The 17,146-nt window shown below is 40.8% G+C and overlaps 1 long non-coding RNA gene and 1 pseudogene across 1 annotated transcript; both read left to right on the top strand.

Annotated features, from left to right (window-relative positions):
* Positions 1-17,146, top strand: part of LOC127927814 (DIS3-like exonuclease 1) — a 63,439-nt pseudogene that overhangs the window by 27,411 nt on the left and 18,882 nt on the right.
* On the top strand, positions 15,843-17,089 carry LOC127927813 (uncharacterized). The gene is made up of 3 exons (XR_008129160.1): positions 15,843-15,920; positions 16,177-16,218; positions 16,606-17,089. It is a non-coding gene; the product is annotated as an uncharacterized LOC127927813 (long non-coding RNA).

The following is a 17,146-nucleotide window of genomic DNA, read 5'->3' as shown; positions in this document are numbered from 1 at the left end:
TGTTTCTATGTTCAGGAGTACCTGCAGACGTTCTGGCCGGAGCTGCAGGCTGCCCTGGAGCTGTACTGCTCCATCGCTCAGTCCCTGCAGGAGAAAGGGAGCGAGGGACGGAGAGAGAGTACACTGAACACCTGCCTGCCGAGGTCCTGGAGGCTGGCATTAAGTCTGGCCGATACATACAGGCAGGTGGAGAGGGCGTGTCTGTGTTTGAACAGCAGTGTGTGTGTGTGTGTGTGTGCGTGTGCGTGTGCGTGTGTGTGTGTGTGTGTGTGTGTGTGTGTGTGTGTGTGTGTGTGTGTGTGTGTGTGTGTGAGAGACATAGAAGGTCCTCTTTACTCCAAACTACACCCAGATGTGAAGGTCCTCCTCTTTTCTCCAAACTACACCCAGATGTGAAGGTCCTCCTCGACAGCCATTTTGAGGCCTACAAACACAACAACTCTGGAGAAAAGCAAACACCGAAAACACACAAAAATACACATTTCTGTGAAATGAAAATGTCCCCCCAATGTGGGCTGGGTGCTAGCCTAGCGGTTAAGCGGTTTAGGCCAGTAACCAAAAGGTTGCTGATTCGAATCGTAGAGCTGACGAGGTGAAATCTGGCGATGTGCCCTTGAACAAGGCACTTAACCCTAATTGCTCCTGTAAGTTGCTCTGGATATGAGCGTCTGCTAAATGACATTAAAAAAAAAACATTTAAAAAAAGTTTTCTTCTGTCCCTCCATTCCAGGGTACTAAGTCTTCTGTCCCTCCCTTCCAGGGTACTAAGTCTTCTGTCCCTCCATTCCAGGGTACTAAGTCTTCTGTCCCTCCATTCCAGGGTACTAAGTCTTCTGTCCCTCCATTCCAGGGTACTAAGTCTTCTGTCCCTCCATTCCAGGGTACTAAGTCTTCTGTCCCTCCATTCCAGGGTACTAAGTCTTCTGTCCCTCCATTCCAGGGTACTAAGTCTTCTGTCCCTCCATTCCAGGGTACTACTGTCTCTTTCCCTCCCTTCCTTTCCAGGGTACTAAGTCTACTGTCTCTGTCCCTCCCTTCCATTCCAGGGTACTAAGTCTTCTGTCCCTCCCTTCCATTCCAGGGTACTAAGTCTTCTGTCCCTCCATTCCAGGGTACTAAGTCTTCTGTCCCTCCTTCCATTCCAGGGTACTAAGTCTTCTGTCCCTCCATTCCAGGGTACTAAGTCTTCTGTCCTTCCATTCTAGGGTACTAAGTCTACTGTCTCTGTCCCTCCCTTCCATTCCAGGGTACTAAGTCTTCTGTCCTTCCATTCTAGGGTACTACTTCAGTCTCTCTGTCCCTCCCATTCCAGGCACTAAGTCTTCTGTCTCTGTCCTTCCATTCCAGGGCACTAAGTCTTCTGTCTCTGTCCTTCCATTCCAGGGCACTAAGTCTTCTGTCCCTCTGTCCCTCCATTCCAGGGTACTAAGTCTTCTGTCTCTCTGTCCCTCCATTCCAGGGTACTCTGAATGTGAACAAGCACAGGGCCCAGCATGAAGCCTTCGTCCGCTTTGAGGGCTCTTCTAACAAGAGCTCAGGTGAGTTCCACAACAAAACCGACCTATGACCTTAAACTGTTCTGTTTGACCTTCAGCGTAAAGGTTGTGGGTTCAATTCCCCCGCAGGGATCACATAGCCTACACATACTGAACACAGGATTAAACATCTCCTATATTGTCAGCCAGTGTATCGTTCGTTACCTTGTGCATGTCTCTTGGTCTTCAGGAGCACAGAACTAGAATGAGTAGAACTGGCCCAGCCCATTCAAGTCAATCAGGGCATAATGAGATTCTGTTTCTGTTCAGGAGTACCTGCAGACGTTCTGACCCAGTTGAGTTTATTACTGATACCATGATTACAGGTCATCCTACATGAATCAGGAATAATGATGAGAGAGAAAGTTATGATGAGAGAGAAAGTTACAGACGCACAAATATCATACATATTTAAAAATGCTAATCTCCTCTGTTATTGTAATAGGGGAGTTATGATGAGAATCTCCTCTGTTATTGTAAAGTTAGCATGTCTTGCATGCAATCTCCTCTGTTATAATCATGTCTTGGGGCTACAATCTCCTCTGTTATTTAAAAATAAAATGCTAATCTCCTCTGTTATTGTAATAGGGGAGGTTAGCATGTCTTGGGGATATGATATAAAATGCTAATCTCCTCTGTTATTGTAATAGGGGAGGTTAGCATGTCTTGGGGAGTAGGATATAACATGCTAATCTCCTCTGTTATTGTAATAGGGGAGGTTAGCATGTCTTGCTAATCTCCTCTGTTATTGTAATAGGGGAGGTTATGTCTTGGGGGTATATAAAATGCTAATCTCCTCTGTTATTGTAATAGGGGAGGTTAGCATGTCTTTGGGGTATGATATAAAATGCTAATCTCCTCTGTTATTGTAATAGGGGGGTTAGCATGTCTTGGGGCTAGCATGCTAATCTCCTCTGTTATTGTAATAGGGGGAGGTTAGCATGTCTTGGGGTATGATATAAATGCTAATCTCCTCTGTTATTGTAATAGGGGGAGGTTAGCATGTCTTGGGGCTATGATATAAAAATGCTAATCTCCTCTGTTATTGTAATAGGGGATAGCATGTCTTGGGGTATGCTATAAAATGCTAATCTCCTCTGTTATTGTAATAGGGGGGAGGTTAGCATGTCTTGTGGGTAGGATATAAAATGCTAATCTCCTCTGTTATTGTAATAGGGGGGAGGTTAGCATGTCTTGTGGGTAGGATATAACATGCTAATCTCCTCTGTTATTGTAATAGGGGGGAGGTTAGCATGTCTTGGGGGTATGATATTTTGTGGGTCTGTAACTTTCTCATTCATCATTATTCACATTCAGGATTATCCTTAATCAGGGTAGGTTCCACATTAATGTAGACTATTGTTATTTACAATCAAACATGATTTACCATTCATTTCTATTGGGCACAAAATACAGCCACAACAAACGACAAATGTGTAGAGTCACACGCTTGATGTCGTCATTGACTACCATGAACCAAATACTTCAAATCAAATGTATTTACAAAGCCCTTCGTACATCAGCTGATGTCTCAAAGTGCTGTACAGAAACCCAGCCTAAAACCCCAAACAGCAAGCAATGCAGGTGTAGAAGCACGGTGGCTAGGAAAAACTCCCTAGAAAGGCCAAAACCTAGGAAGAAACCTAGAGAGGAACCAGGCTATGTGGGGTGGCCAGTCCTCTTCTGGCTGTGCCGGGTGGAGATTATAACAGAACATGGACAAGACGTTCATAGATGACCGGCATGGTCAAATAATAACAATAATAACAACTTTAATACAAATACAAGTGAATTTGTCCCAAAACGTTTGGTCCCTTAAAATGGGGGGACTATGTTTTTTTGTTGTTTTATTTAACCAGTCAAGTCAGTTAAGAACAAATTCTTATTTTCAATGACGGCCTAGGAACAGTGGGTTAACTGGCCTAGGAACAGTGGGTTAACTGGCCTAGGAACAGTGGGTTAACTGGTCTAGGAACAGTGGGTTAACTGGCCTAGGAACAGTGGGTTAACTGGCCTAGGAACAGTGGGTTAACTGGTCTAGGAACAGTGGGTTAACTGGTCTAGGAACAGTGGGTTAACTGGTCTAGGAACAGTGGGTTAACTGGTCTAGGAACAGTGGGTTAACTGGTCTAGGAACAGTGGGTTAACTGGTCTAGGAACAGTGGGTTAACTGGTCTAGGAACAGTGGGTTAACTGGTCTAGGAACAGTGGGTTAACTGGTCTAGGAACAGTGGGTTAACTGGTCTAGGAACAGTGGGTTAACTGGTCTAGGAACAGTGGGTTAACTGGTCTAGGAACAGTGGGTTAACTGGTCTAGGAACAGTGGGTTAACTGGTCTAGGAACAGTGGGTTAACTGGCCTAGGAACAGTGGGTTAACTGGCCTAGGAACAGTGGGTTAACTGGCCTAGGAACAGTGGGTTAACTGGCCTAGGAACAGTGGGTTAACTGGTCTAGGAACAGTGGGTTAACTGGTCTAGGAACAGTGGGTTAACTGGTCTAGGAACAGTGGGTTAACTGGTCTAGGAACAGTGGGTTAACTGGTCTAGGAACAGTGGGTTAACTGGTCTAGGAACAGTGGGTTAACTGGTCTAGGAACAGTGGGTTAACTGGTCTAGGAACAGTGGGTTAACTTGGTCTAGGAACAGTGGGTTAACTGGCCTAGGAACAGTGGGTTAACTGGCCTAGGAACAGTGGGTTAACTGGTCTAGGAACAGTGGGTTAACTGGCCTAGGAACAGTGGGTTAACTGGCCTAGGAACAGTGGGTTAACTGGCCTAGGAACAGTGGGTTAACTGGTCTAGGAACAGTGGGTTAACTGGCCTAGGAACAGTGGGTTAACTGGCCTAGGAACAGTGGGTTAACTGGTCTAGGAACAGTGGGTTAACTGGTCTAGGAACAGTGGGTTAACTGGCCTAGGAACAGTGGGTTAACTGGCCTAGGAACAGTGGGTTAACTGGTCTAGGAACAGTGGGTTAACTGGCCTAGGAACAGTGGGTTAACTGGCCTAGGAACAGTGGGTTAACTGGCCTAGGAACAGTGGGTTAACTGGCCTAGGAACAGTGGGTTAACTGGCCTAGGAACAGTGGGTTAACTGCCTGTTCAGGGGCAGAACGACAGATTCGTACCTTGTCAGCTCGGGGGTTTGAACTTGCAACCTTCCGGTTACTAGTCCACCGCTCTAACCGCTAGGCTACCCTGCCCCCCCTGGGAAAAAAAAATACATGAAAAATCCCCTCAAATGAAAGCTGCCAGTCTGCACGTTAACCTCATCATCGTCATATCATTTCAAATCCAAAGTGCTGGAGGACCAGAGCCAGAAACAACACAACAACGTGTGTCACTGTGCATCCTCTCCCAGAGCTGAACAGTGATGTGCTGGTGTGTGGGGGGAAGAATCGTAACCGGGCGGTGCATGGCGATATGGTTGCCGTGGAGCTGTTGCCGAAGGGGGAGTGGAGGGGGAGAACCACGGCCCTAACGGAGGGTCAGGGGGAAGAGAAGGGAGACGAGACACAGAGCCAACCCATGGCCACAGGTACACACACACACACACACACACACACACACACACACACACACACACACACACACACACACACACACACACACACACACTACTGACTAACACACTAATTCCTGTCTCAATTACTCACCTCTGTCTTTCCTGAATGGAGGAGATACTAGACAGAACATACAGTATAAAGACTAGAATTACATTCATGTAACATATCATTTACTCCTCTCCCTCCCTCTCCTCTCTCTTCTCCCTCCCTCTCCTCTCTCTGTTCTCCCTCTCTCTCCCTCTCCCTCCCTCTCCTCTCTCTCTTCTCCCTCTCTCTCCCTCCCTCTCCTCTCTCTCTTCTCCCTCTCTCTCCCTCCCTCTCCTCTCTCTCTCTCCCTCTCTCCCCCTCCTCTCTCTCTTCCCCCTCCTTCTCTCTCCCCCTCCTCTCTCTCGCCTCCCTCCCTCTCCTCTCCTCTCTCTCTTCTCCCTCCTCTCTCTCTTCCCCTCCTCTCTCTCTTCCCCCTCCTTCTCCCTCCCTCTCCTCTCTCTCTTCCCCATCCTTCTCCCTCCCCCTCCTCTCTCTCTTCCCCCTCCTCTCTCTCTTCTCCCTCTCTCTCCCCTCCTCTCCCTCTTCTCCCTCTCTCTCCCTCTCTCTCCCCCTCCTCTCTTCCCCCTCCTTCTCCCCCTCCTCTCTCTCTCTTCCCCCTCCTTCTCCCCCTCCTCTCTCTCTTCCCCCTCCTTCTCCCCCTCTCTCTCTCTTCCCCCTCCTCTCTCTCTTCTCCCTCTCTCCCCCTCCTCTCTCTTCTCCCTCTCCTCTCTCTCTTCTTCCTCTCTCTCTTCTTCCTCTCTCTCTTCTCTCTCCACCTCCTCTCTCTTCTCCCTCCTTCTCCCTCCCTCTCCTCTCTCTCTTATCCCTCTCTCTCCCCCTCCTCTTTCTCGTCCTTCTCTCTCTTCTCCCTCTCTCTCCCCCTCCTCTCTCTCTTCTCTCTCCACCTCCTCTCTCTTCTCCCTCCTTCTCCCTCCCTCTCCTCTCTCTCTTATCCCTCTCTCTCCCCCTCCTCTTTCTCGTCCTTCTCCCTCTCCTCTCTCTTCTCTCTTCTCCCTCTCTCTCCCCCTCCTCTCTCTCGCCTCCCTCCCTCTCCTCTCCTCTCTCTCTTCTCCCTCTCTCCTCCCTCCTTACCTCTCTCACCCCTCCCTCCTCCCTCCAGGTCGTGTGGTAGGGATCCTTCAGAGGAACTGGAGGGACTATGTCGTGACCTTCCCCCCCAAGGAGGAGACCCAATCACAGAGCAGGAACTCCCAGCGTATCCTGGCCACGCCCTGGGACCAACGCATCCCCAAGATCCGAATCAGCACCCAACAGGCTGACAAACTACAGGTCAGACTAAAGACTTGATGATTAGTAGAGTGGTTGAATCAGGTGAACTTGCTTTAAGTCTCTGACTGTTGAAAGGACATGAAGCCTGTCATCTCCTCCGTCTCTCCAGGATCACCGGGTGATAGTTCGTCTGGACTCGTGGGACAGCACCTCCCTCTACCCTAACGGACACAGTGTCAGGGTTCTGGGCCGGGCTGGGGAGCTGGAGACTGAGGTTCAAACCATCCTCATAGAGAACTGCATCCACGTACCTCCTTTCTCTGAGGCGCAGGTAGGGTATAGTATAATACACCATCCTCATAGAGATCTGTATCCAGTTATAGTATAATACACCATCCTCATAGAGATCTGTATCCAGTTATAGTATAATACACCATCCTCATAGAGATCTATATCCAGTTATAGTATAATACACCATCCTCATAGAGATCTGTATCCAGGTAGGTTATAGTATAATACACCATCCTCATAGAGATCTGTATCCAGGTAGGTTATAGTATAATACACCATCCTCATAGAGATCTGTATCCAGGTATAGTATAATACACCATCCTCATAGAGATCTGTATCCAGTTATAGTATAATACACCATCCTCATAGAGATCTGTATCCAGTTATAGTATAATACACCATCCTCATAGAGATCTGTATCCAGTTATAGTATAATACACCATCCTCATAGAGATCTGTATCCAGGTAGGTTATAGTATAATACACCATCCTCATAGAGATCTGTATCCAGTTATAGTATAATACACCATCCTCATAGAGATCTGTATCCAGGTAGGTTATAGTATAATACACCATCCTCATAGAGATCTGTATCCAGGTAGGTTATAGTATAATACACCATCCTCATAGAGATCTGTATCCAGGTAGGTTATAGTATAATACACCATCCTCATAGAGATCTGTATCCAGGTAGGTTATAGTATAATACACCATCCTCATAGAGATCTGTATCCAGTTATAGTATAATACACCATCCTCATAGAGATCTGTATCCAGGTAGGTTATAGTATAATACACCATCCTCATAGAGATCTGTATCCAGTTATAGTATAATACACCATCCTCATAGAGATCTGTATCCAGTTATAGTATAATACACCATCCTCATAGAGATCTGTATCCAGGTAGGTTATAGTATAATACACCATCCTCATAGAGATCTGTATCCAGGTATAGTATAATACACCATCCTCATAGAGATCTGTATCCAGGTATAGTATAATACATCATCCTCATAGAGATCTGTATCCAGTTATAGTATAATACACCATCCTCATAGAGATCTGTATCCAGTTATAGTATAATACACCATCCTCATAGAGATCTGTATCCAGGTAGGTTATAGTATAATACACCATCCTCATAGAGATCTGTATCCAGGTATAGTATAATACACCATCCTCATAGAGATCTGTATCCAGGTAGGTTATAGTATAATACACCATCCTCATAGAGATCTGTATCCAGGTATAGTATAATACACCATCCTCATAGAGATCTGTATCCAGGTAGGTTATAGTATAATACACCATCCTCATAGAGATCTGTATCCAGGTATAGTATAATACACCATCCTCATAGAGATCTGTATCCAGTTATAGTATAATACACCATCCTCATAGAGATCTGTATCCAGTTATAGTATAATACACCATCCTCATAGAGATCTGTATCCAGGTAGGTTATAGTATAATACACCATCCTCATAGAGATCTGTATCCAGTTATAGTATAATACACCATCCTCATAGAGATCTGTATCCAGGTAGGTTATAGTATAATACATCATCCTCATAGAGATCTGTATCCAGGTAGGTTATAGTATAATACACCATCCTCATAGAGATCTGTATCCAGTTATAGTATAATACACCATCCTCATAGAGATCTGTATCCAGTTATAGTATAATACACCATCCTCATAGAGATCTGTATCCAGGTAGGTTATAGTATAATACATCATCCTCATAGAGATCTGTATCCAGTTATAGTATAATACACCATCCTCATAGAGATCTGTATCCAGGTATAGTATAATACACCATCCTCATAGAGATCTGTATCCAGGTAGGTTATAGTATAATACACCATCCTCATAGAGATCTGTATCCAGGTAGGTTATAGTATAATACACCATCCTCATAGAGATCTGTATCCAGTTATAGTATAATACATCATCCTCATAGAGATCTGTATCCAGGTAGGTTATAGTATAATACATCATCCTCATAGAGATCTGTATCCAGTTATAGTATAATACACCATCCTCATAGAGATCTGTATCCAGGTAGGTTATAGTATAATACATCATCCTCATAGAGATCTGTATCCAGGTAGGTTATAGTATAATACACCATCCTCATAGAGATCTGTATCCAGTTATAGTATAATACACCATCCTCATAGAGATCTGTATCCAGTTATAGTATAATACACCATCCTCATAGAGATCTGTATCCAGGTAGGTTATAGTATAATACACCATCCTCATAGAGATCTGTATCCAGGTAGGTTATAGTATAATACACCATCCTCATAGAGATCTGTATCCAGGTATAGTATAATACACCATCCTCATAGAGATCTGTATCCAGGTAGGTTATAGTATAATACACCATCCTCATAGAGATCTGTATCCAGGTAGGGTATAGTATAATACACCATCCTCATAGAGATCTGTATCCAGGTAGGTTATAGTATAATACATCATCCTCATAGAGATCTGTATCCAGGTAGGTTATAGTATAATACACCATCCTCATAGAGATCTGTATCCAGGTATAGTATAATACACCATCCTCATAGAGATCTGTATCCAGTTATAGTATAATACACCATCCTCATAGAGATCTGTATCCAGTTATAGTATAATACACCATCCTCATAGAGATCTGTATCCAGGTAGGTTATAGTATAATACACCATCCTCATAGAGATCTGTATCCAGGTAGGTTATAGTATAATACATCATCCTCATAGAGATCTGTATCCAGGTATATAGTATAATACACCATCCTCATAGAGATCTGTATCCAGTTATAGTATAATACACCATCCTCATAGAGATCTGTATCCAGTTATAGTATAATACATCATCCTCATAGAGATCTGTATCCAGGTTATAGTATAATACACCATCCTCATAGAGATCTGTATCCAGTTATAGTATAATACACCATCCTCATAGAGATCTGTATCCAGGTAGGTTATAGTATAATACATCATCCTCATAGAGATCTGTATCCAGGTAGGTATAGTATAATACATCATCCTCATAGAGATCTGTATCCAGGTAGGTTATAGTATAATACATCATCCTCATAGAGATCTGTATCCAGGTAGGTTATAGTATAATACACCATCCTCATAGAGATCTGTATCCAGGTAGGTATAGTATAATACACCATCCTCATAGAGATCTGTATCCAGTTATAGTATAATACACATCCTCATAGAGATCTGTATAGTATAATACACCATCCTCATAGAGATCTGTATCCAGGTTATAGTATAATACACCATCCTCATAGAGATCTGTATCCAGGTTATAGTATAATACACCATCCTCATAGAGATCTGTATCCAGGTAGGTTATAGTATAATACACCATCCTCATAGAGATCTGTATCCAGGTAGGTTATAGTATAATACACCATCCTCATAGAGATCTGTATCCAGGTATAGTATAATACACATCCTCATAGTCTGTATCCAGTTATAGTATAATACACCATCCTCATAGAGATCTGTATCCAGTTATAGTATAATACACCATCCTCATAGAGATCTGTATCCAGGTATAGTATAATACACCATCCTCATAGAGATCTGTATCCAGGTAGGTTATAGTATAATACACCATCCTCATAGAGAACTGCATCCACGTACCTCCTTTCTCTGAGGCGCAGGTAGGGTATAGTATAATACACCATCCTCATAGAGATCTGTATCCAGTTATAGTATAATACACCATCCTCATAGAGATCTGTATCCAGGTAGGTTATAGTATAATACACCATCCTCATAGAGATCTGTATCCAGGTATAGTATAATACACCATCCTCATAGAGATCTGTATCCAGTTATAGTATAATACACCATCCTCATAGAGATCTGTATCCAGTTATAGTATAATACACCATCCTCATAGAGATCTGTATCCAGTTATAGTATAATACACCATCCTCATAGAGATCTGTATCCAGGTAGGTTATAGTATAATACACCATCCTCATAGAGATCTGTATCCAGGTAGGTTATAGTATAATACACCATCCTCATAGAGATCTGTATCCAGTTATAGTATAATACACCATCCTCATAGAGATCTGTATCAGTTATAGTATAATACACCATCCTCATAGAGATCTGTATCCAGTTATAGTATAATACACCATCCTCATAGAGATCTGTATCCAGGTAGGTTATAGTATAATACACCATCCTCATAGAGATCTGTATCCAGGTAGGTTATAGTATAATACACCATCCTCATAGAGATCTGTATCCAGGTAGGTTATAGTATAATACACCATCCTCATAGAGATCTGTATCCAGTTATAGTATAATACACCATCCTCATAGAGATCTGTATCCAGTTATAGTATAATACACCATCCTCATAGAGATCTGTATCCAGTTATAGTATAATACACCATCCTCATAGAGATCTGTATCCAGTTATAGTATAATACCTCATAGAGATCTGTATCCAGTTATAGTATAATACACCATCCTCATAGAGATCTGTATCCAGTTATAGTATAATACACCATCCTCATAGAGATCTGTATCCAGGTAGGGTATAGTATAATACACCATCCTCATAGAGATCTGTATCCAGTTATAGTATAATACATCATCCTCATAGAGATCTGTATCCAGGTAGGTTATAGTATAATACACCATCCTCAGAGATCTGTATCCAGAGATAATACACCATGTATCCAGTTATAGTATAATACACCATCCTCATAGAGATCTGTATAGTATAGTATAATACACCATCCTCATAGAGATCTGTATCCAGGTAGGTTATAGTATAATACACCATCCTCATAGAGATCTGTATCCAGTTATAGTATAATACACCATCCTCATAGAGATCTGTATCCAGGTAGGTTATAGTATAATACACCATCCTCATAGAGATCTGTATCCAGGTTTATAGTATAATACACCATCCTCATAGAGATCTGTATCCAGTTATAGTATAATACACCATCCTCATAGAGATCTGTATCCAGGTAGGTTATAGTATAATACACCATCCTCATAGAGATCTGTATCCAGGTAGGTTATAGTATAATACACCATCCTCATAGAGATCTGTATCCAGGTAGGGTATAGTATAATACACCATCCTCATAGAGATCTGTATCCAGGTAGGGTATAGTATAATACACCATCCTCATAGAGATCTGTATCCAGGTAGGGTATAGTATAATACACCATCCTCATAGAGATCTGTATCCAGTTATAGTATAATACACCATCCTCATAGAGATCTGTATCCAGGTAGGGTATAGTATAATACACCATCCTCATAGAGATCTGTATCCAGTTATAGTATAATACACCATCCTCATAGAGATCTGTATCCAGTTATAGTATAATACACCATCCTCATAGAGATCTGTATCCAGTTATAGTATAATACACCATCCTCATAGAGATCTGTATCCAGGTAGGTTATAGTATAATACACCATCCTCATAGAGATCTGTATCCAGGTATAGTATAATACACCATCCTCATAGAGATCTGTATCCAGGTATAGTATAATACACCATCCTCATAGAGATCTGTATCCAGGTAGGTTATAGTATAATACATCATCCTCATAGAGATCTGTATCCAGTTATAGTATAATACACCATCCTCATAGAGATCTGTATCCAGGTATAGTATAATACACCATCCTCATAGAGATCTGTATCCAGGTAGGTTATAGTATAATACACCATCCTCATAGAGATCTGTATCCAGGTAGGTTATAGTATAATACACCATCCTCATAGAGATCTGTATCCAGTTATAGTATAATACATCATCCTCATAGAGATCTGTATCCAGGTAGGTTATAGTATAATACATCATCCTCATAGAGATCTGTATCCAGTTATAGTATAATACACCATCCTCATAGAGATCTGTATCCAGGTAGGTTATAGTATAATACATCATCCTCATAGAGATCTGTATCCAGGTAGGGTATAGTATAATACATCATCCTCATAGAGATCTGTATCCAGTTATAGTATAATACACCATCCTCATAGAGATCTGTATAGTATAGTATACACCATCCTCATAGAGATCTGTATCCAGGTAGGTTATAGTATAATACACCATCCTCATAGAGATCTGTATCCAGGTAGGTTATAGTATAATACACCATCCTCATAGAGATCTGTATCCAGGTATAGTATAATACACCATCCTCATAGAGATCTGTATCCAGGTAGGTTATAGTATAATACACCATCCTCATAGAGATCTGTATCCAGGTAGGGTATAGTATAATACACCATCCTCATAGAGATCTGTATCCAGGTAGGTTATAGTATAATACACCATCCTCATAGAGATCTGTATCCAGGTAGGTTATAGTATAATACACCATCCTCATAGAGATCTGTATCCAGGTATAGTATAATACACCATCCTCATAGAGATCTGTATCCAGTTATAGTATAATACACCATCCTCATAGAGATCTGTATCCAGGTAGGGTATAGTATAATACACCATCCTCATAGAGATCTGTATCCAGGTAGGTTATAGTATAATACACCATATAGAGATACAGGTAGGTTATAGTATAATACATCATCCTCATAGAGATCTGTATCCAGGTAGGTTATAGTATAATACACCATCCTCATAGAGATCTGTATCCAGTTATAGTATAATACACCATCCTCATAGAGATCTGTATCCAGTTATAGTATAATACATCATCCTCATAGAGATCTGTATCCAGTTATAGTATAATACACCATCCTCATAGAGATCTGTATCCAGTTATAGTATAATACACCATCCTCATAGAGATCTGTATCCAGGTAGGTTATAGTATAATACATCATCCTCATAGAGATCTGTATCCAGGTAGGGTATAGTATAATACATCATCCTCATAGAGATCTGTATCCAGGTAGGGTATAGTATAATACATCATCCTCATAGAGATCTGTATCCAGGTAGGGTATAGTATAATACACCATCCTCATAGAGATCTGTATCCAGGTAGGGTATAGTATAATACACCATCCTCATAGAGATCTGTATCCAGTTATAGTATAATACACCATCCTCATAGAGATCTGTATCCAGGTAGGGTATAGTATAATACACCATCCTCATAGAGATCTGTATCCAGGTATAGTATAATACACCATCCTCATAGAGATCTGTATCCAGTTATAGTATAATACACCATCCTCATAGAGATCTGTATCCAGGTAGGTTATAGTATAATACACCATCCTCATAGAGATCTGTATCCAGGTAGGTTATAGTATAATACACCATCCTCATAGAGATCTGTATCCAGGTATAGTATAATACACCATCCTCATAGAGATCTGTATCCAGGTATAGTATAATACACCATCCTCATAGAGATCTGTATCCAGTTATAGTATAATACACCATCCTCATAGAGATCTGTATCCAGTTATAGTATAATACACCATCCTCATAGAGATCTGTATCCAGGTAGGTTATAGTATAATACACCATCCTCATAGAGATCTGTATCCAGGTAGGTTATAGTATAATACACCATCCTCATAGAGATCTGTATCCAGTTATAGTATAATACACCATCCTCATAGAGATCTGTATCCAGGTAGGTTATAGTATAATACACCATCCTTATAGAGATCTGTATCCAGGTATAGTATAATACACCATCCTCATAGAGATCTGTATCCAGTTATAGTATAATACACCATCCTCATAGAGATCTGTATCCAGTAGTAGTATAATACACCATCCCCATAGAGATTATAGTATAATACACCATCCTCATAGAGATCTGTATCCAGGTAGGTTATAGTATAATACACCATCCTCATAGAGATCTGTATCCAGTTATAGTATAATACACCATCCTCATAGAGATCTGTATCCAGTTATAGTATAATACACCATCCTCATAGAGATCTGTATCCAGTTATAGTATAATACACCATCCTCATAGAGATCTGTATCCAGTTATAGTATAATACACCATCCTCATAGAGATCTGTATCCAGTTATAGTATAATACACCATCCTCATAGAGATCTGTATCCAGGTAGGTTATAGTATAATACACCATCCTCATAGAGATCTGTATCCAGGTAGGTATAGTATAATACACCATCCTCATAGAGATCTGTATCCAGTTATAGTATAATACACCATCCATCCTCATAGAGATCTGTATCCAGGTATAGTATAATACACCATCCTCATAGAGATCTGTATCCAGTTATAGTATAATACACCATCCTCATAGAGATCTGTATCCAGGTAGGTTATAGTATAATACACCATCCTCATAGAGATCTGTATCCAGGTATAGTATAATACACCATCCTCATAGAGATCTGTATCCAGGTATAGTATAATACACCATCCTCATAGAGATCTGTATCCAGTTATAGTATAATACATCATCCTCATAGAGATCTGTATCCAGGTAGGGTATAGTATAATACACCATCCTCATAGAGATCTGTATCCAGTTATAGTATAATACACCATCCTCATAGAGATCTGTATCCAGTTATAGTATAATACACCATCCTCATAGAGATCTGTATCCAGGTAGGTTATAGTATAATACACCATCCTCATAGAGATCTGTATCCAGGTAGGTTATAGTATAATACACCATCCTCATAGAGATCTGTATCCAGTTATAGTATAATACACCATCCTCATAGAGATCTGTATCCAGGTAGGTTATAGTATAATACATCATCCTCATAGAGATCTGTATCCAGGTAGGTTATAGTATAATACATCATCCTCATAGAGATCTGTATCCAGTTATAGTATAATACACCATCCTCATAGAGATCTGTATCCAGGTAGGTTATAGTATAATACACCATCCTCATAGAGATCTGTATCCAGGTAGGTTATAGTATAATACACCATCCTCATAGAGATCTGTATCCAGGTAGGTTATAGTATAATACACCATCCTCATAGAGATCTGTATCCAGGTAGGGTATAGTATAATACACCATCCTCATAGAGATCTGTATCCAGGTAGGTTATAGTATAATACACCATCCTCATAGAGATCTGTATCCAGTTATAGTATAATACACCATCCTCATAGAGATCTGTATCCAGGTAGGGTATAGTATAATACACCATCCTCATAGAGATCTGTATCCAGGTATAGTATAATACACCATCCTCATAGAGATCTGTATCCAGTTAGGTTATAGTATAATACACCATCCTCATAGAGATCTGTATCCAGGTAGGTTATAGTATAATACACCATCCTCATAGAGATCTGTATCCAGGTAGGTTATAGTATAATACACCATCCTCATAGAGATCTGTATCCAGGTATAGTATAATACACCATCCTCATAGAGATCTGTATCCAGTTATAGTATAATACACCATCCTCATAGAGATCTGTATCCAGTTATAGTATAATACACCATCCTCATAGAGATCTGTATCCAGTTATAGTATAATACACCATCCTCATAGAGATCTGTATCCAGGTAGGTTATAGTATAATACACCATCCCCATAGAGATCTGTATCCAGGTATGTTATAGTATAATACACCATCCTTATAGAGATCTGTATCCAGTTATAGTATAATACCATCCTCATAGAGATCTGTATCCAGGTAGGTTATAGTATAATACACCATCCTTATAGAGATCTGTATCCAGGTATAGTATAATACACCATCCTCATAGAGATCTGTATCCAGTTATAGTATAATACACCATCCTCATAGAGATCTGTATCCAGTTATAGTATAATACACCATCCTCATAGAGATCTGTATCCAGTTATAGTATAATACACCATCCCCATAGAGATCTGTATCCAGGTAGGTTATAGTATAATACACCATCCTCATAGAGATCTGTATCCAGGTAGGTTATAGTATAATACACCATCCTCATAGAGATCTGTATCCAGTTATAGTATAATACACCATCCTCATAGAGATCTGTATCCAGTTATAGTATAATACACCATCCTCATAGAGATCTGTATCCAGTTATAGTATAATACACCATCCTCATAGAGATCTGTATCCAGGTAGGTTATAGTATAATACACCATCCTCATAGAGATCTGTATCCAGGTAGGTTATAGTATAATACACCATCCTCATAGAGATCTGTATCCAGGTAGGTTATAGTATAATACACCATCCTCATAGAGATCTGTATCCAGTTATAGTATAATACACCATCCTCATAGAGATCTGTATCCAGTTATAGTATAATACACCATCCTCATAGAGATCTGTATCCAGGTATAGTATAATACACCATCCTCATAGAGATCTGTATCCAGTTATAGTATAATACACCATCCTCATAGAGATCTGTATCCAGTTATAGTATAATACACCATCCTCATAGAGATCTGTATCCAGTTATAGTATAATACACCATCCTCATAGAGATCTGTATCCAGGTATAGTATATAGTCATAGAGATCTGTATCAGTT

Source organism: Oncorhynchus keta, unplaced genomic scaffold, assembly GCF_023373465.1.
Source record: "Oncorhynchus keta strain PuntledgeMale-10-30-2019 unplaced genomic scaffold, Oket_V2 Un_scaffold_17732_pilon_pilon, whole genome shotgun sequence".
In the NCBI taxonomy this organism is placed as follows: domain Eukaryota; kingdom Metazoa; phylum Chordata; class Actinopteri; order Salmoniformes; family Salmonidae; genus Oncorhynchus; species Oncorhynchus keta.
Note: the sequence above shows the minus strand (reverse complement) of the source record. Positions and strands in the feature narration are given on the sequence as shown.